This window comes from Odocoileus virginianus, chromosome 15, assembly GCF_023699985.2.
Source record: "Odocoileus virginianus isolate 20LAN1187 ecotype Illinois chromosome 15, Ovbor_1.2, whole genome shotgun sequence".
Lineage (NCBI taxonomy): Eukaryota > Metazoa > Chordata > Mammalia > Artiodactyla > Cervidae > Odocoileus > Odocoileus virginianus.
In genome coordinates, this window is record NC_069688.1 from 880,260 (window position 1) to 893,037 (window position 12,778).

The following is a 12,778-nucleotide window of genomic DNA, read 5'->3' on the forward strand; positions in this document are numbered from 1 at the left end:
CTTTCACGACTGATTTCCGCCTCAATTTGGGTAATTAGTCTCCACTCAGCATCATTTCTTTCCTTCATTCAAGAGGGAAAAAAAACACACCCAAATCTCTCTGGGGGCAGGACGCTGTTTCAGACTCTGGCAGCTGCTCTCCGCACTGGGCGGGGGAGAGGGGGGCGAGAATGGTGGGTGGGGAGGGGGGTTTCTTCAAAGTTAGTCTGACTTTCATGTCCCCTGAAAGAAGCCCTGTCCCTTCTCACCTGCCCAGAGCTCTTCAGAAGCCCCAGCCTCAGATCAGAGTGACATCTGATCCCAGATGCAGGCTGGCTGGTGGGAGGGGACGGTCACGGTCAAGCCTCCCCCCGCCAGGCAGTAGATGACGGACAGGGAGGCCTGGCGTGCTGCAGTCCAGGGGGTCACAGTCAGACACGACCGAGTGACTGAACTGAACTGACCTGGGACAGGGGATGGGCGCACGGCCCTAGGCCCCACGGCTGCTCAGCGCTGCCCAAGGCCTCCCCGCGCCCATGTCAGCCCTGAGGCACGTGAGGCCCTGGAGGGGAGGCGGATTCCACAAAGCCCAGGGCTCAGACTTGGGGAGAGCCAGGCTGGCACCCAAGGGTGCCCTGGACTCCCGCACCCCCCAGGGGGAGGGGCCCCGTCGGAGAGTCTGGCCAACCTTTGCCAGGCACTTGTGGGAGGTGGACAGGCAGGGAACACAGTGTGAAGTGAGGCCCCTAGGAGCTTCAGGTCAGGTGGGGGAAGGAAGCAGAAGCACCAGCCCTGTGGCTGGAGTGGGAGGCCGCTGAAAGGCGGAGCGGAGGGCTGGGTGCCCAGAGGGCCTCCCAGGACCACAGCCAGGGCCATGGGCAGGGCCACGGGCGGGGTCCCCAGGTGGACTCGGACCTCCAAGGGGGAATCAGTGGAAGTGCGGCCGGGTCAGAGGGTGGCAGAGGCAGAGGTATGGGGCTGGGGCACTGTGCAGAGACCACCATCCTGAGCCCGCAGCTGACTGCCAGCACCCAGCCTCAGCCCAGCCTCCCCTCCTCCAGGAAGCCCTCCTTGACCCTGGCTGGAGCAGGCAGCCTGCACTCCTCGCCCACCCCAGGAGACTCCTGATGCTTCCAGGAGTATTGACGGTCTGTCTGTCTGTCTCCCACTCCAGACAGGGAACTCTGCAGAGCTGTGTTGCTTTCCTAGGACAGTCTGGGTGAGTTCTTGTAACAGAAACTCATCCCCACCCAGGCTGGAGACACAAATCTGGAAACTTGGTGTTAGAAGCGGACCTCTGAAGCCCTGGGGTAGGGAGGGCCCTTTCCTTCTTCCAGCCTCCTTGGCGTGAGGTCCTGGCTTGAGTCTCTGCCTCTTCCCGCAGACTCTGTGTCTCCACGGGCCGATCCTCCTCGGTGTCTGTCTCCAGCCCTCCCTCTTCTGAGAGGACGCAGCCCATCAATCAGTGGCCACCCCACTCCGCTATGACCTCGTCTTGATTCCATCTGCCGAGACTAAAAAGATCACACCCACAGGTCATATAGAGCAGGGGTCCCCAAACCCCGGGGCTGCAGACCGATCCATCAGTGGCCTGTTAGGAACCGGGCCACACAGCAGGAAGTGAGCTGCGGGCAAGCAAAGCTTCACCAGCTGCTCCCCATTGCTCCGCACCCTCACATTACCACCTGAACCATACCCCGTCCCCCACCCCAGCTGTGAAAAAGTTGTCCTCCACGAAGCCAGTCCCTGGGGCCAAAAAGGCTGGGACCACTGATCCAGAGCACAGTTCTCCAAGTGTCTGATGACTGACTGTCACACCAACTTCACGGCTCCCACCCAGGACAACGCGTAATATTTTATGCCAGTCTCCGGTCAACAGGCGGCCTGTTAGACCCTCTGAGTCTGTTTCCTCGGGGTAAAGGGACAGTTGAGCGGGGTCCTCGACACAGCCCTGGAGGGACGAAGTCTCCAGCCCGGGGCCGGGACGCCCTGTCCCATGCCTCTTGGCTGCTCCTCCCCTCAGGGGACCCCCAGACGTGGATCCTGCAGGGAGGCGACTGCAGGTGCAGTCACCAAACAGACTCAAACTTCCCCCCAAACCATGCCAAATGCCGAGCAGTTGCTGTGAGTTATTAATCTGCCAGGATCTTTGCAAGATTTTAATGTGGTATTTGGAGTCTATTTAACTGGGTAACAAAATACCCACCGCCAGAAACCGTAAATAATTATCACATCCATCGGGCCTTTCATATGAAGACTGGTACTGGCTTCCCCTCCAAGCTGCTCAATTTTCAACTTTTTCCTCTCTCTGTTTGGAACAAGCTCCCACTCATCAAAGAAAGCGCCAACCAGGGGGTTTCGGGGAGCACCAAAGAGGAACCCTGCAAGTCTGTGATTAGAATGCAAGAGGGAGGATCAAGGTAATTAATTTTTTTAACTTAAAAAAAATTTTTTTTAAGTTTCCCCATCAGCTTCTGCAAAGCCATGTGAATTATATCTGCTTATGTAAATAAAGCTAACGGGTGATAACATTAATTAGCAGAATAAAACTTTTGCTCATCCGGCTGGAGATAGCAGGTAGTTGGGGGAGAGGATTAATTTCTGTTTTAATTGGAAATTTACATGTGTGGCAGCTTGGCCTCCATCGGCGAACAATCAGATTCCAGGTCCCTTCAAACGTGTTGGCTTCCAAAAGGGCAAGGGACCCATCCGCCTTTCAAGGGGGCTTCGCTTCATTTCCCCAGCCAGCGTGGAGTCGGCTGATCAAAACGTGAGAAGCGTCCTGGGTGGGGCTGGCTTCTTCGGGGGTCAGCACCCTGGCCTCCCACCTCCAGCAGACGGGTTCCCGGGTCCAGGCCTGAGCTGCCACTGGGTGGGATGGTGAAGCGATTAAGCAAGACCCCACCATGGGGAGGGTCACGTGGAGAGGACCCCACCCAGGTGCCCTGCCCCTCCAGGAAGGCATCTGTCGGTGATGAACAAGGCAAGGATGAACAAGTATGCGGGGGGTGTTGGCCTGACCGCACCTGCATGGGGCGGGGGGGCCCCCTCAGACTCTGCTCACAAAGAGGGCACCTCTCCGGGCCCACCTGGAGTCAGCCAGTGGGGCCCGGGACCCTCCCATTCTCCACAGTTGAGAGCACAGAGGGTGAGACCTAGGCATCAGGGCTTGATCCCAGTGGCTCCAAGACCCCTTCCACCCTGACACACTGCTCCTGACCTCCCAGGGGAAATGCTGTTTTCAGGTCACTTGGAAGCCCTAGGAGGGCAGTCTCGGGATGTTTGAGTGAGGGAGACTTTCTGGGGCTCCCGAAGGCACCTCACCCCACAAATGGGGATGGCCCATCTCACCCGGTGGAGCAGCGGGTCCCCAGGGAGAGAGGCAGTTCGGGTGGTCCTCTCTGAGCTCCCTGTCCAACCGCAAGTCTCCTGTGACAGAGAGTAAAGAGGAGAGTCATCCTGCCTCCGTCCCTCCTCATCCTGCTCCGGGGGAGACAGCGGCAGAGCCACCCGCAGTGCTCACGTAACGGCTCCTTCCTCTCTTCCAAGGAGCTGTTCTCCTCTCCACTCCCTGACAGGCTGCTTCCAGCTTCTCCATCAACAGCTCAGCCGCCCGAAACAACTGGAAGAAGCTTTGTAGGAGCACGTGCAGCCCCCTGAGCTGGGCCAGGAGCCTTTCCCTGCACTCCCCTGACCCTCCTGACTGCCGCCCTGAAGCTCCAAAGAGGAAGCTGACCGGAGCTGCAACAGGTGGAAGACAAGACACACACGAGGAAGGACTCCAGAACCCCAGGGTGACGATTCCAGGAGAGCCCCCAGCCCGGTGCGGTGTCCAGCCCTGTTCAGACCTCAGAGATATAGTCACATCCCTGACCACGGAGCCCTGTGGCCTTGGCCTCACATGGCGTTCCACCCGATCAGGGCCCACATCACACAGGAGGGGGCTGGGAGCACCAAGGAGGAGCCCGGATGGGGAGTGACGGAGGCAGACTCGGGACGACCGGAGGAGGGGACGAGCAGGCTGCTCGGACTGAGAGTCTGGATGCACACTAGGGAGCTCAATGGCCCCGGCCGCGGGCAGAGCTGGGGAGGTGACTTTCACTCTCAGCCTGAGAGTTGAGGGCCTCAAGTGGGCCCCTCTGTACCATAGGGGGAACTGAGGCCCAGAGGGCTCCCTGCTACGGCCCAGGGTACAAGTGAGTGAGGACAATGTGAGGCTTCCCTGATGACTCAGTTGGTAAAGAATACGCCTGCAATGGGGGAGACCTGGGTTTGATCCCTGGGTTGGGAAGATTCCCTGGAGAAGGGATAGGCTTCCCACTCCAGGATTCTTGGTCTTCCCTTGTGGCTCAGCTGGTAAAGAATCTGCCTGCAATGCGGGAGACCTGGGTTTGATCCCTGGATTGGGAAGATCCCCTGGAGAAGGGAAAGGCTACCCACTCCAATATTCAAACCTAGAGAATTCCATGAACTATGTAGCCCATGGGGTTGCAAAGAGTCGGATACAACTGAGCAACTTTCACTTTCACTTCAGTCTAGTGACTGATGGATGGGAAGATGGATGGATGGACAGAGGAGTGGATAAAGAAGACGTGGTACATATAGGTAATGAAATACTACTCAGCCATTAGAAAAGAATAAAATGATGCCATATGCAACAATATGGATGCACCTAGAGATTATCATACTAAGTGAAGTAAGTCAGAAAGAGAAATATCATATGATATCGCATACATGTGGAATCTAAAATATGACACAATGAACTTGTTTACAAAACAGACTCACAGACACAGGAAACAATGATTACCCAAGAGAAAAGGGAGTGGGGGAGGGATAAATTAGGGATTGGGGATTGGCAGGTACAAATTACTATATATAAAATAGATAAACAACAATGTCCTACCGTATAGTACAGGGAACTATATTCAACATCCTGTACTAAACCATAATGGAAAAGAATATGAAAAAGAATATGTGTGCATATATATATATATATATATATGTAACTGAACCACTTTTCTGTACACCAGAAACTAACACAACACTGTAAATCAACAAGACTTGAAAAACAAAGAAAGAGAAAGGAAGAGAGAAGGATGGACGGGTGAAGGGATGGATGGGTTAAGTGGGTGGAAGGGTGGCTGGGTGGGGGGTGGGTGGATGTGTGGATGAATGAGGAAGTGGGTGGGTGGGCAAGCGGGTGAGTGGGCAGTTGGGTGGGTGGGCAGATGTGTGGATGAATGAGGAAGTGGGTAGGTGGGTGGGTGGGCAGGTGGATGGATGTGCGGATGAATGAGGAAGTGGGTGGGTGGGTGTATGGGTGGGGAGTCTGTCCCACCCGCACCAACAGCAGCGCCCCCTCCCTGGAGGTCAGGCCGACAGCTCGGCTCTGCCCTGCCCCTGTGTCCTCGCTGTCACTCGGCCGCTCTCCCTTCGGTTTCCTTACCTGGAAGAAGGACAGCAGCACCACCTGCCCGCAGGCCCTCAGGAAGCTGCAGACCACAGACAGCAGTAACTGGCACACAGTAGGTGCCTCATAAGCCCGTCTGCCATCCCCAGTCGGTGCTGGCGACGCAGACGCCCTCCTGGGGAGTGGCGAAGCCTCCAGCCCTGAGCCTGTCAGGGGCCCTCGCCCCTCCCTGCCACCCCCCGGGGAGCAGCATATGTTCGTCGGCACCAGGCTGCTATTTTTGTGCAGCATGTTCTTTCCAAGAGTGAACGTTCCAGCAGCTCTGACGCCCGGGGACAAGCCAGCCCTGCCCATCACTGCCAGGGGGGAGGGTCTCGGAATCCCAGGAGACAGAGGCTGGAGGGGCTGAGGGAATCCTCTGGCCCTTCACTAGCAAGTGGCCGCTCAGAGAAGGCGGTGAGGGCTCAAGGTCACTCAAAGGTCAAGGACAAGGCCAGTCTGGGAACCCAGTGAGTTCACACCATGCAGGCTGCCCTCGAGCCCATGTCCCGGCCAGGCGGCCTCACTCCACAGCCACGAAGAGCCTGGGCGTGCTGGGCCTGGGGCGGCGAGGAGGAGGACCCCCACCCTCCAACGAATCTGGGGTCAGGTGGGCTCACCAAGCTCTGAGAGCGGCCCAGACCCTCGGTGAGGGCAAAGGTGCCTGGGGCTCACAGGTTCCCCAGGGGTTGGGAGTGGGAGAGAGGGACCTCTCACGGGACAGCATGTGAGGAACCTGGGATCCAGGGCTCCCCTAGGACTGTGGGTGTGTTTCCTCCCTGCTGCCCCCCAAGCCCTCTGCAGTGCCCACCCCCCACCCCGAGGCCTGCCCTCGCCTCCCAGTGAGCCCCTCTCAACCGTCTGCCTGTCCACGGATCCTGACGCGTCTGTCTGTCCATCCCAGTGGATCCCACCGGGGCCAAGTCACCAGCAGGGCTGCTGGGAGAGGGCTGCAGCCTCCATGAAAAAAGTACCTGGCGGGCCCCCAGCTCGAGGCTGGGACTCTGTCTGACGCCTGTGCTGCACCTGCCCTGAGGGACCCCAGCTGGGGCATCTGCCTCCCCCACGCCTTCCGGGTGCCCGGTCACTCCCTCTCAAGAGCGTCCTGTCACAGGCCCGGGCCTCTTTGCCTCCACGCCTCCCTTCACCCTGCTCTGTGGCCCACGAGAAGCCAGAAGATCCTCTAAGAATATCCACCCGAACCCACTGGGACCCCCTTCCCGCTCATAGGAAAATCTAGGTCCCCGGCATGGCCAAGACCTCCCTTGATCTTCCCCCAAATCCCCACTCCTCAGTCCAGCCCTAAGACGCCTGCTCTCCCAGAACACACCAGATCGTTCCCACCCCAGGACCTTTGCACAGGCTGCTCCCTGACAGAAGTCTCCTCCTGCACCTTCCCGAGACCGCCTCTGACACACAGCTTCCTCCCCAGCACTCCCAGGCTCCCCGGCCGTGCAGGGCACTCTCTGTGCCCCTTGGGCTCATGTCCAAGCCTCCAGCCCCCACTCGGCCTTAACTGAAACCCTGCCTGGGCCCAGGCCACTCGGGCAGCTGCCGGCAAGCAGCCCCTTGGTCATCACCCTGCTCTCATGTTTGCGTCCAGCTTGCCTGGTGCTGTGCTGCGTGCAGAGAGCAGGGGTGAGGAACAGCCAGGAGCACTGGCACGCCTGGCTCCCTGGCCGAAATCAAACAGCAGCACAAGAGCCCCTAAGCCCCACTGTGATCCCTGGGGCCTGCCGGTTCCCCGGTTTCCCTGCAGCCCCTCTGGCCCCCTACTCCTGCCTGGCACAGAGAAGACACACACCCATCCATGGGACAGAGGTTCTCAGCCACCCGGAAGCCGTCTCTCCTCGCCCCTGCCGCCCCTCACCCCCGCTCATTCAGCGCCCCTTTCCCTCCATGCATCCAACCTGGCCCCCCGTCAGCAGGACGTGGGGATGAGAGGGCAGTGCCCAGCACAGAGCCCAGGAAGCCAGCTCCGGACAGGAAGCCGCTCTGAGAAGTAGGCCTTGCAGGGCCTGAGCTACAAACCAGGGTTGGGTGCAGGCCTCGGAGGGCCCTGGGGGTCTGAGAGAGCAGGCAGGGAAGAGGCACCATGTGGCCCCTAGGAGTGGGGTGGCCAGCCTGGGCACCCCCGGATAGTTCAGCTCCTGCTCTGAGCCTCAGATTCCTCCTCTTGAAAATAGACTACTGGGGCCCATCTCCTAATGCTTGCTGGAAGATTCTTCTTCCCAGTGATGACTGGGCCATTTTTAGAACTTCTACCTATGCCGGCACTTTACAAACACTTGGACTGGGAGAAGACCTCGCGGAGGATGTAACTACCCCCTGTTCCCAATGAGAGGGCACATCCCAGGAGGTCACGACCCCCAGGCCACTGGGCTTCGCGGGTGGAGTAGGGTCTGTGTCCACAGCCCCTGATGCTGCAGCCTTGCCCCAGGCTGTTCCTATTCCCGGTGGGTCTGTCCTCTGCGGTCACCGGGACCCATGCCCGGGAGGGCCCTCGGAGGTTCACAGAGCTGGCGCTGACACCGGGATGCTGAGGCCACACTTGGGGACAGCCATCAGGGCTGAGTTCTCCTGGGGAAAGGCAGCTGGCCGAGCTTGTAACTCAAAACAGAGGCCCGGGGCTCTTCCCGAGACCACCACGGTGGTGCCTCCCGCCCCTCACAGAGCGCTCGCACAGCTGGGTGCTTGCGCTGAAAGGAGAGCCCCAAGCCTCAGGGAAGCTGGCTTTGGCTGCCCTCGGCGGGGCGGGGCTGCAGGCGTGCGGCCCCGGAGACGCCCATCACTGTAGCAGGACTTGGCGCTGCCGCTCCGATCCGTGCCCAAGCATCAGCCACTTTGCCTGTCACTGCTTTTGCACCCTCTGTGCAAACACCAACACAGAAGAGGCAAACAACAGCATCTGAGTGTTACCGCGAACGCGGCTTTGACCTGTGGCTCCCCTGACAGCATCTTGGGGACCCCTCTCAGAGTTCCACCAACCCTCACTTTCAGAACTGGGGCGCTAAGGTGGAAGCTCCCCAGGAGGGCAGGCAGACTGTCTGTTTGTCCTCCTGGAACAGCGCCCGGCTCACAGGCTGGGCTCGCGGAGTGAATTATCAGCCCACAGCACACACGAAGCCCGGAGATGATGGCACAGGGCCCCGCTGCGCACCAGCCTGGGCCAGGTCTCCGGGCTCCCTCAGGCACTCGCCCCATGGGGCCCTATGCCCAAGGGCCGCTTCCCCAGCGCCTCTTCTGCCCTCAGGCTCGGCGGCAACGTGGCATCACTGTGTCTTCAAAGAGTCGGAGCTGCCCCCTCACCTGGCAGCCCCCATCACCACCCAGGAGCATCTGCCCGTGTGTCCCCAGAGCTGCCCCCTCACCTGGCAGCCCCCATCACCACCCAGGAGCATCTGCCCGTGTGTCCCCCAGGGACCTAGGCTACTGGAAAGCGGGTCAGCGTCTTGTCCACGGTGTGTCGCCAGGACCCAGAACCCATCGGCTCACAGCAGGTCTGAGTGAATGCCCACGGAAGGCCCAAGCCCCCCACCCTGCACCAGATTAGACTCTGGCCTGCCTGGACAGGACCCTCAGTATGACCCCTGGCTGGCCTCCCCAATGCCCCTGGGTTTAGTTCTTCACGGGCCTGGCTGACCTGAGCAGGGACCCAGCCTTGAGACTCTGGACCAGCTTGCTCATACATTCAAAAAACTTGTGATAAAAGTCTCCTGCCTTCCAGGCTCAGAGCCCGGAGCCAGAACTACAAATGGACAACCAGCCACTGTCCCTTCTTCAGGGGTTCAGGGACCGATGAGGACAGACTGAAGCAAGCAGTGCGCCCTGGATTCCCAGCCCGTCAACCAGCAGGGCCGGTAGGAGAGCAGGCTTGGAGAAGGCAGAGGTGAGCAGGTGATGAGCTCAGTGTGGGATTCACGGACAGAAGAGGAGGAGGTCTTTGAGGTGGAAACAAGGCCCCCTGCCTGGCAGCGCTGAGGACATATTGAGGGAGGGAGAAAGAGAAGGAGTTCCTGAAGCCTTAAGCCTTCCACTGGAGACACCAGCAAAGGGAGTGAGGTCGTTGGTGTCTAAGGGCTCAGTCTGTGAACACGCTCTGCGTTCCGCTCATGTCTGGGATCAGGGCTCAGATCACGATCAAGGTCAAAGCTCAGTTAGTGCCCAGGATGTGGACTCAGCCTGAAATAACAGTGGGTGTTCAATGTGTGGCTAGGATCAGGGCTAAGCCTGTGGTCAGGGAGCAGGGTTCAGTGTGTGGCCAGAATTCAGCTCAGTGTTCAGCCAGGGATCAGCGCTCATTCTCTGCCCAGGTCAGAGCTCGGACGTGAAGGTCAGCGAGGGCGGCCCAGTACCAAATCCCTGCCAAGCTCTGGCATCTGTCAGCCGTCACAGCCGTGTCTGCGAAGGGGGGGATCCACAGAGTCTGGCTGTCACTTCTCATGGCAAACCACGCTTGTTTTGCCTGATTTTTTTTTTCTCCCTTCCCTTACCCTCAGCCCAGCCAGGCAGCAGAGAAGGTGTAATTAAAAATCAGGTTTGTTAACACGAACACGACGTACATAATATTTAAAACATCCAAGAGCCTTTAACTCGCTACCGACATGCATTTGCTCATTAAGCAGGAATTTTTTTTTATGGCGACAACACTGCAAATAGCTCTTATTAAAATGCTCAAAACACCATCTGGTCCTTCACTGAGACTCCAAAGCGTTGCGGAGGTGGCCCCACACGCCTGGAGACCTGGAGATTCCCAGCAGGGATGGAGGCAGGACCGGTTCTGCCACCCAGCTCCCTGAGTTCCCTGGGGTCCCAGTCAGCAATCTCAGACTCCCCACCTCTCTTGGTGTTGCACCACCCTCGTCTCACAGAGGCTCGGCGGCCAGGAGACCCTCGCCCAGACGGCACAGCTAGTAAGGGACATGGCTGGGTGTGAGCCTGAGTCTCTCTGAGGCCGGGGCTCCATGCGGGAGGCAGGAGGTGAGGAAGGAGCTGGCCGCCCCAGCAGCACCTAGACCAGGGGGAGGGGAGGATGGAGGTGGAGAAGCTGGGCCGTCATTGTCAGGCTGCGAGGCATTTAAGAAAGGACACGACCGCCTGGGGCCTGAGGCCACTTGCTCCTGAGCTGACTGTCCACACTGGGTACCCCAGGACTGAGAGGGCTGTTGGGCCTCCTGAGTGGCCCTCGGGGTCTGGGAGCTGGGCTATGCCTGGCAGGCTCTGCTGAGTACCCAGGCAGGGGTTTTTGCGCTCTCATCCTACCTGCTGGCTCTCTGGCTCCAGAATGGCTGGGGCCGGGGCACCGTTGCCAGGAGAGCCGAGCGTTGCAGGGCCCGCCCGGGGCCGCCCAAGTCCCAGCACGTTGGCTGGAGGAGGAGCAGGGAGCCAGGTGAAACCAGCGCGGGCAGGAGCAGGGCCAGCTGCTCGCCATCCTCACCCTTGGGGCCAGCCCCTGCAGCCCCTCCTCGGCCTGCTCCCTCCTCCCTCTGCCCTGCCCAGCCTTCCCCTCCAGCCTCTGTCAGCCACTAGGCGAGCTCCCGGCTCCAGGCCCTGTGCCAGACTTACAGACGTGAGAGCCCCTCCCGACCTTGCCCCCAGGACTTAGCCTTCAGGTGGTGTTGGGGGGGGGGGGGGGGAGGGAGGTTCACCCACAGCAGACATCGCCAAGCCACCAGGGAGCATGTCTGGCTGCGCTGAGCACTCGCTTCAGGATCTCGACACATCAGCAGAGCAGGCCTGGACCCATGGGCAGCATCAGCCACAGTGAGGAACCTGCCTGCAATCCCCCCAGGGATGGGGCAGGGGTCAGCGTTGAGGGCAGAGCCGACCTGGGCCTGAGGTTCCAGTCCAATGCAGGAGACCTCAGAGCATTTGCTTTGGCCCCACACACGTGGACACACAGCACTCAGCCTTTCCAGGAGCAGACAGCACATGGCGGAGCAGATCACTCAGAGTGACAACAGTCCCGGGGATCCCAACCCAGACTTCAGGAGGATCCAAGGAGGCTTCCTGGAGGAGGTGTGCAAAGTGAGCGAGTGTGACGGGGAGACCGCCTGTGCCAGAGAGGTGGACAGGACAGAGATGCCGGGTGCCCAGTGGGGGGCGTGGGGGTGAGAGACGAGTCACTGACCCCCCCAGGGCCAGCGGCAGACGGGGCCCAGGAGGAGAGCAGCTGCCCTTCGCCTTTGAGCCTCGGTGGGCTCCGACTTGCTCACCCAGGGGCACAGGCTCAGAGCGGGGAAGACAGACAAGGCGGGGCTAGTGAGAGGGCCCAGGACCAGCCAGAAGAGAAGGGGGAGACGGGGGAGGGGAGGATGCAGGAAGGGCCGCAGAGCCTGTGTCCTGGCCCCAGCCCCCAGCCCCTCCAAGCAGCAACTTCCGTACCTTCAAGGGGGCCTTGTGGACACAGTCCCAGCTAGGCTGGTTCTCCGCTTGGGAGCCTCAGGAGAGCCGTTTAAGCCCTCGCAGCCTCAGTGTCCTCATCAATAAAATGGGCCTAAAATCAGAGCTCAGAGAGTTGGGGGGAGTAGAGGGAGTAGGGGGGCTTCAGAAACTTTGAAGACCCCTTTGTGTTGTTTATGTACAATGACCACAGACACACTCAGACAAAAGCCTGCATATGCATGGATGCATGTGCACACACGCATACACAAGCACGCACACGGGCCCACATCTGCACACCCACACATGGGCACATGCATGTTCAGCCTGTGCCCACCTGTTCTCATGCCCTGGTATTCGCAGGTGTGGCCTCGGGCAGGATTAACAGACATCAGACGCCGTACTCTGGTTATAAGAAAATACCAATCAAATATTCCAGTTAATAAGCTGAATTCAGACCCAATAAAAATGAAAACACAGAAGCAACGTTCAGCATGTGAGACGTGCAGAAAGCCCTCAGGGCCTCCTCTGGGTCCCGGGAGGTGGGCCCCTGGAGCCCATAGCTGCGGCCCGCCCCTCACCTCGCAGGTACACCGCCCAGCCTGACCTCCCAGTAGCGAACCTGGAACATACCGGTCCTAGTGGGCAAGCTCTGGGCTGGGCCTGGGGGTCGGCAAGCAGGGGTCTCCCTCCTCTGCTCCCTCCCCAAGCAAGAAGTGGCAGTTTTTAGTAAGTGTCAACTTATTCGCAGCTGTTGTTGCCAAAAAGGGAAAAAAAAGAAAAAACATTCCTTGGTTTCAAGGAAACTCACAACAACTTTAGAAGACCGCGTGAACATGATGGATGCGTTCATTCCCCTGAATATGCATCAGAGGCCAGAGGCCCGCGTTTGTCACACGTGGTTTGGAGCCGCTGGAAGTGGGCCGGGTGGGCCGGGGCCCTCGTCCTGGCCTGGCATTGTTCCCTCGG

General features: G+C 59.4%; 1 long non-coding RNA gene across 1 annotated transcript; it reads right to left on the reverse strand.

Moving 5' to 3' along the window:
• Positions 1-1,781: 1,781 nt before the first annotated feature.
• Positions 1,782-5,638, reverse strand: LOC139038425 (uncharacterized). The gene is made up of 3 exons (XR_011491382.1): positions 5,426-5,638; positions 3,331-3,408; positions 1,782-2,847 (listed from the first exon to the last, which is right to left on the reverse strand). It is a non-coding gene; the product is annotated as an uncharacterized lncRNA (long non-coding RNA).
• Between the last annotated feature and the right edge of the window lie 7,140 nt (positions 5,639-12,778).